The sequence below is a fragment of the Hemiscyllium ocellatum genome, chromosome 40 (genome assembly GCF_020745735.1).
Source record: "Hemiscyllium ocellatum isolate sHemOce1 chromosome 40, sHemOce1.pat.X.cur, whole genome shotgun sequence".
Taxonomy (NCBI): Eukaryota; Metazoa; Chordata; class Chondrichthyes; order Orectolobiformes; family Hemiscylliidae; genus Hemiscyllium; species Hemiscyllium ocellatum.
The window spans coordinates 19,981,999-19,989,810 of NC_083440.1; the positions used below are offsets into that span (position 1 = coordinate 19,981,999).

Here is a 7,812-nt window from a genome sequence, read left to right on the forward strand (position 1 = left end):
GGGACTGAAAAATTCCTTATATTGAAACAGTGAGAGCGTCTAGCAGGTGGTATATTATGAATGGTTTCTGTATGTGAGAGAGTGACAAAGAGTGAGAAGAGGAGAGAGTATTAAATATTTGTGTGTGAGTGATGGACAGAAAGTGCAGCAAAGGGTACATTGCTAAAGATTTGTGCGTATGAATGCAGCAGAGGGGGAATTAGAAAAATGCCTGTGTGAGAGAGACAACATGATAAACAATACATCGAGGGATGGGGAGACACAGTTAATTTAGGATTTGAGTGTGACACAGAGAAAGTGCAGCAGAGGGCAATTTATTAAAGATTTGTGAGAATGAGACAGAGTGATACACAGATAGTCCAGCAGAGGAGAGATAATGTAATATTATTGTCTGAACGAGTGTGTGACAGAGAGAAAGTAAAGCAGAGAGGATATTATTATACACTTGTGTGAGTGTGTGTGTGTGAGAGAGAGAGAGAGAAAGAATAATACAGACAGAGTGCAGAGGAGGGATGTACTTTATTCAAGATTTGTATGTCATCTGTATACATAAGGGAGGCTTATGTCTGCAGGCCCTGGCTGCCTGGAATAGTTCCCCTCTCACTCACATCCTTCCTCAATAACTCAGCAAAAGGCTCTAGAGAAAGGTGGCACAGTAGTGAGCACTGTTGCCTCACAGCGCCAGAGACCCGGGTTGAATTCCCACCTCAGGCGACTCTGTGTGGAGTTTGCACATTCTCCCTGCGTGTCTGCATGGGTTTCCTCCGGGTGCTCCGGTTTCCTCCCACAATCCAAAAATGTGAAGGTTAGGTGAATTGGCTATGCTAAATTGCCCGTAGCGTTAGGTGAAGGGGTGAATTTAGGAAAATGGGTGTGGGTGGGTTGTGCTTCGGCGGGTCGGTGTGGACTTGTTGGGCTGAAGGGCCTGTTTCCACACTAAGTAATCTAATCTAAACATACAGACAAGACACAAGAGCGTGGGCAGTGCTGCCTGACTCTGGATCTGATCGAGAAAGCTTTCCGATTCCCACCCATTGATTGAGACTGAGCTCACGATGTTGGTGGAGAGCAGTCAGATCTAATTACAAATTTCCTCCCCCCAAGCCATTTGGAGACCACACCCTATATGGAGAAATGCAATATCCTGTCAAAGGCCTTCCCCTGGCTCAGGCTGATGAGGCCATCCCTCAGGTCCTGCCTGGTACAGCACAGGTTTGATTGGGGTGAATCACCAATCCAACAGCAGTTCGCCAATTGATGATAATGTATGAACATCTCTCTTGTATAACAAAAAAGTTGCCCCCCAAGATTTTACAAAGCATTAATGTTGGCATGTGTCAGATGCTACAGATTGAATGCCAGTATCGACAGACATGGGATGCATGCAGCTGTTGCCCATTGTGCATGCCCTGCGATGTTAATGCCATGTCTCCAAGATAGATGTGTGGAAGAGCAAACAGCGACCTAATGTCACAGACACTCACTTACTTTTGTGTTGAGAGTTCTCAGCCTTTCATTGCTTTTTGGCAGGGGTTAGAATAAGAACATATATATATTAAGTGAGGCAAGATAAGTAATAATAAATAGTGAATGTGTTCCTTGCCATTTACTTGTAATAATCTCATCTTTGCCTCCAGGATTTGCTTGGTAAATTTGACCTGTAAATCGCAATGACAAGAAAGACCTCATTTGACATCTCACACAATTCTTCCAAATTGTCCACCATCATTGACGTATTTTGCCAGTGTCCTGTTGTGAGGAGGAAGAGAGTTCCATTGGCTAGGGAGATGTTTGAAAAAAAAGGAAGTCAACAATGCCCAAGTAACTTTCTCATGGTTTATTGAGTTTGCAAAGAAGCATCAGTTTAGATATGTCACATTAGTTAATTGGATGAACAAAGTATACAACAGTGACAATTGGTATCAGTGACTGATACCAGAGGACAAACAGACAGACGGCACAAAATGTTTTAATCTTGTTAAAGCATTCTGCTCTCTCATGGAGATGACAGCGAACTCTTCCCGTGACCTTCCTCCTCTTCTTCTGGTTCATCTTTCATCTGCCTGATGAGGACTGCTCAATGAAGACTGCTCTCTGGGGACAGGTGAAGGAGATTTGCTATCGATGACATCTGCTTGTTGAGAAGTACCCTCAGAACTTCTCTCTGCCCCAACAAATTATTCAATCATATTTCCAGAGGCAGGTCCTTTATACTATGTCAATCAATTATCCAAACTCTTTTGGCCAGTGGTCATGGGGCAGCTGCATTGGAACTACTGGAAATAGCAGCTTATAAACCTTGGGATGCAAGTGCTTGTGGGATGGAAAGCAAGGAACAAAGGGATCTTGTCAATGTTGTGGTATGGAAGAGCAGGGGTGGTGAGGGCAGAGTGTGGGAAATGGTTGGGACATGGCTAAGGACCATGTCTATCCCAGTAAGTGCCTCAAGTATTTTACCTCAAGTGAGGATTCCACCAGTCTACACTTTCCACCCACCAGCATCTTGGATTTGATTATTGTCACATATCTCTAGATACAGTGAAAAGTTCTACTTGCCTGCAGTACAGGCAGATTATACCATACAAAGTGCATTAGGTAATACAACAAAGCAAAGACTACAATGTTACAGCTGCAGAGAGAAGGTGCACAGAGAGCGAGATCCATATTAAAATTAAATTAAATGGCCCATTCAGAAGTATAATAATACATCTAATAATCTTCAGATCATTCAGGTGGGCAGATGGGGTTTACAAGGAAGTAGTCACACCACAGGTACAACAAAGAGGCAGGTGGGATGGGAAGGGAACCAGCAGACAGTGCAGGGATCCCTGTAGCCATTCCCCTCAAAGGATATATTGTCTCTGGCACAGTGTCTGTCCTTATTGCTCAGAAGGGAAATTGGCAGGGGCTGGGGGTGGGGGCGAGGGGGGATAATAAGCAGAGCATTTGTCACCAGGGACTCCCGAGTTAAGGGGTCAGAAAGGGAATGAAAGAGACTTACATTTGGGGTGTTGCCTCCCAGGTGCCAAAGTTCGTGATGCCTCAGATCGTGCTTCGGGATCCTTGGATGGAGGGAGCAGCTCCAAATCGTGGTCCACATAGGCACTAATGACATAGTTCGGAAAAGGGATGTGGATTTAAGGCAGAAATTCAGGGAACGAGGGTGGAAGGTCAGAGCGAGAACAAACAGATGTTATCTCTGCTTTATTATCCGTGCCACGTGCTGGCGAGGCGAGGAATAAGGAGAGAGAGAGGAGTTGAACACATGGCTGCAGGGATGGTGCAGGGGGGAAGACTTTCGGATATCTGGAGAATTGGGGCTCATTTTGGGGTAGGTGGGACCTCTACAAATAGGATGGTCTACACCTGAACCAGAGGACCCCAATATCCTGCGTGGGGGGGGTGGGGGAGAGCACTTTGACAGGGTTTAAACTAATTCATCAGGGGGATGGGAACTTAAATTGTAGTTCCAGAGTCCAGGATATTAAGGTCAGAAATATGGTTTCAAGGTTGCAAGAGTGCACCAGCAAGCAGGAAGGTGGTATGAAGTGTGTCTACTTCAACACCAGGATCTTCCGGAATAAGGAGAGTGAACTTGCAGCATGGGTTGGTACCTGGAACTTCAATGTTGTGGTCATTTCAGAGACATGGATAGAGCAGGGACAGGAATAGTTGTTGCAGGTTCCAGGATTTAGATGTTTCAGTAAGAACAGAGAAGATGGCAAAAAAGGGGGAGGTGTGGCATTGTTCGTCAAGGGCAGTTTTACTGTGACAGAAAGGATGTTTGAAGACTCGTCTACTGAGGTACTATGGACTGAGATTAGAATTAGCAAAGGAGAAGTCACCCTTTTGGGAGTTTTCAATCAGCCTCCGGATTAGTTCCAGAGGGAGAGGAAAGGATTGCAAATCTGATTCTGGAACTGAGCAAGCGTAACAGGGAAGTTGTTATGGAGAGAAAAATGGCTCTCAACGGTTACAATCTAGCGAGGAAATACCTGAAAACAGAACTAAGAAGAGCCAGCAGGCAACATGAGAAGTTGTTGGCAGATAGGATCAAGGAAAACCCTAAAGCTTTTGATCGGTATAATCAGGAATAAATGACCAGCGATAGATTAGGTCCAAACAAGAATGGTAGTGGGAAGTTGTACGTGGAGTCTGAGGAGATAGGAAAAGTGTTAAGTGATTTTGTTTTTGTCAGCATTCACACTGGAAAGAGACAATGTTGTCAAGGGAAATACTGAGATGGAGGCTACTAGACTAGACAGGATTGAGGTTCACAAGGAGGAGGTGTTAGCAATTCTGGAAAGTGGGAAAATAGATAAGACCCCTGGGCCAGATGGGATTTATCCCAGGATTCTCTGGGAAGCCAGGGAGGATATTGCAGAGCTTTTGACTTTGATCTTTATGTCGTCATAATCTACAGGAATAGCGCCAGAAGACTGGAGGATAGCAAACCTTGCCCCCTTCGCAAGAAGGGGAGTAGAGACAACCCTGGTAATTATGGAGCAGTGAGCCTTACTGCAGTTGTGGGTAAAGTGTAGGGAAGGGTTATAAAGAAATAACATTTATAATCATCGAAAAAAGGAATACTTTGATTGGGAATAGTCAATACGGTTTTGTGAAGGGTGCATCGTGCTTCACATACCTTATTGAGTTCCTTGAAATGGTGTCTAGATTAGAGTAGTGCTGAAAAAGCACAACAGGTCAGGCAGTATCAGAGGAGCAAGAAAATTGACATTTCGGGCAAATGCCCTTCATCAGGATCCTGTTCCTCAGATGCTTCCTGACATGCTGTGCTTTTCCAGCACCACTCTAATCTAGACTCTTGTTTCCAGCATCTACAGTCCTTGTTTTTACCTCTTTGAAATAGTGACCGAACAGGTGGATGAGGGTAAAGCAGTTGACGTGATGTATATGAATTTCAGTAAGGTGGCGGTTAAGGTTCACCACGGTAGTCTAGTGCACAAAGTACAAAGACATTGGATTGAGGGTGATTTAGCAATTTGGATCAGAAATTGACTCGTTTTTGGCAGTGTAGGTGAGCCAAGAGATCTCAGTGTCCATGTAAATAGATCCCTGAAAGTTGTCACCCAGGTTGATAGGGTTATTTAGGCATACGGTGTGTTAGCTTTTATTGATAGAGAGATTGAGCTTCAGAGCCACGAGGTCATGCTGCAAAGGTACAAAATTCTGGTGCAGCCTCTCGGAATATTGCGTACAGTTATGGTCGCCGCATAATAGGAAGGATGTGAAAAATTTGGAAGGTGTTCAGAGGAATTTACTAAGATGTTGCTTGGTAAGGAGGGAAGGTGTTGTGAGGAAAGGCCAATTCCTCCATGCCACCTAGGTATTCTAAATTAATCTAGGCCCATATCCCTCAATGCTTCCTATTCATTTAGCCATCTAAATGCCTTTCACTTGTTGTAATTGTACCAGCCTTCCTCTGGCAGCTCAATCCATACATGCACCACCTTTTGCATGAAAACATTGCCCCTCAGGACCCCTTTAAATATTTCTCCTTTCACCCGAAACCTACATGCTCTGGTTCCAGATTCCATACCCAAGGGAAAAGCCCTTGTCTGTCCATGCCCCTTATGATTTTCCAATTCTTATAAAGGTCACCTTTCAGCCATTGCCACTGCAGGGAAAACAGCTCCAGCCTATTCAGCCTCTCCCTACAGTTCAAACTCTCTAACCCTGGCAACAGCCTTATAAATATCTTTTCAGAACCCTTTCAACTTCACAATATTCTTCCTTTAGAGGGAGGCTGGAATTGCCCACAATATTCCAAAAGCTGCCTAACCAATGCCGTGTACAGCTGCAACATAACCGACAACCTCCTATATTCAATGCTCTGACTAATAAAAGAAAGCACACCAACTGCCTTCTTCACTAACCTATCCACCTGCGACTCCATTTTCAAGGAACTATGAACCTGGACTCCAAGGTCTCTGTTCAGCAACATTTCCCAAGACCTGACTAGTAAGTAATGCACCACCCACGTATTCTCCTTATTTTCTGGATGAGCCTACCATGGGGAACCTTATCAAATGTCTGGCTAAAATCCACAAACACCATATTCACTGGTCCATCTTTATCAGAGAGTATTTTGTCACATCCTCAAAGATTCCATAAGTGTGGAATTGCAGGATTGTTAAGGCATCTGCTGTGTTGGCTTTCATTAGCAAGGGGATGGAGTTTAAGGGCCGCAAGGTTATGCTGCAGCTCTGCAGAGCCCTGGTTCGACCACACTTGGAATTATCTTCACTTTATCTCCACAGATCATCCCAAACCTGCCGAGTCTCTCTAGCGATTCCTCTTATGACACCATAAGACTTAAATATGGTATTTAAGTAATTATAAATACTGTCTCACAGAATCCTCTCCAATAACTTGCTCACCACAAAGTATGACAGTTCTGTAATTCCCAGTATTACTACTGTTCCCTGTCTCAAAAAAGGAAAAACATTCACCACCTTTAAACCATCTCCTTACAAACTTGTTTCTCAATTTCCTGCTGACTGTGGGGTCGAAAGTACAATCACAATAAGGGTGATCATCCCTTTCTTGCTTTTCAGTTCCACCCAAATAACTTCCATGGATGTATTTCCAGTAATATCCACCCAAAATACAGCCATAATGAGACCCTCTTATCAAAAACACCACTCCCCCCTTTTCTATCCTTCATATAACATTTGTATCCTGGACCATTAAGCTGCCAGTCCTGTCCATCCCTGAGCAATGTTTCTGTAATTGCTATGAAATCTCAGTTTTACGTTTCTAACCATGCTCCGAGTTCATCTGACTTCTCCATTCGGCCCCTTGCATTGAAATACATGCAGGTTCACTTATCACTCCTACCTCATTCCCTGCTTTGTTCCTGCCTGCCCTGACTGTTTGACCTTTACCTTTTCCAAACTGCACCAGTCTCAGACAGATCCCTATCCCCAGTCTCACCACCGCCATACGAATGTAAATTCTCCTGAGCAGCTCTAACAAATCTCCCTGCCAGTATATTAGTCTCCTTCTAAATCAGGTACAATCCCTGTTTCTTCTACATGTCACTCCTATCCCAGAAGGGATTTCAATGATCCAAAAAATGTAAACCGTTCTCTCTTGCACCAGTTCCTCAGCCACACATTTATCTTCTCTATCCTCCTATTCCTCCCCTCACTGACTCATCACACCAGGAGTAACCCAGATATTACTACCATTGAGGATTTCCTTTTTAAAATTCCTGCCTAACTTTCTATATTCAGAATATCACCCTTTTTCCTTCCTCTGTCACTAGCTCCAACGTGTACAATGTCCTCCTGCTGCTGGTCCAATTCCATGTTGGGAATATTCTGCACTCAGATATTCTTGATCCTGGGACCAGGGAGGCAATATCAACCCCAACCATGTTAGAGGCTGAGTACCTTGTGCAATGTCCTTTCCCCAGAGCCCAGGCCCTTGCCAGGACACGGGCTGCTTCAGGCACAGCCAGCCCCATGACCAGCTTTCCTTTCTCCCTGCCTCACAGTGATCCAGCTCTTTCTCCGTCTGACTGCTCTTCTCTCTCTTCCGGGGCTCCAGCTCCACCTACTGCGGGAGTGACAGCCCTCACCCCGCTATCTGTACCTTTCCTAGTTACTATCAACTCTGACGAAGGAGCACTGGATCGGAAAAATTGCCTCTGCTTTACCTTCACAGATCCCGCCAAACCGGCCGCCGAGTTTCTCCGGCCATTTCTCTTTCTGTCCACATTCAGCTCCAAACGACATTCCACGCGCGGGTCTGCATTTCCTATTGGCTGAAACCTTGTGATTGATG

The 7,812-nt window shown here is 44.7% G+C and overlaps 1 long non-coding RNA gene across 1 annotated transcript; it reads right to left on the minus strand.

Moving 5' to 3' along the window:
- Window positions 1–1,839: 1,839 nt before the first annotated feature.
- On the minus strand, window positions 1,840–7,781 carry LOC132834557 (uncharacterized). Its single transcript, XR_009647205.1, has 3 exons — window positions 7,685–7,781; window positions 3,002–3,105; window positions 1,840–2,094 (listed from the first exon to the last, which is right to left on the minus strand). It is a non-coding gene; the product is annotated as an uncharacterized LOC132834557 (long non-coding RNA).
- Window positions 7,782–7,812: the final 31 nt, after the last annotated feature.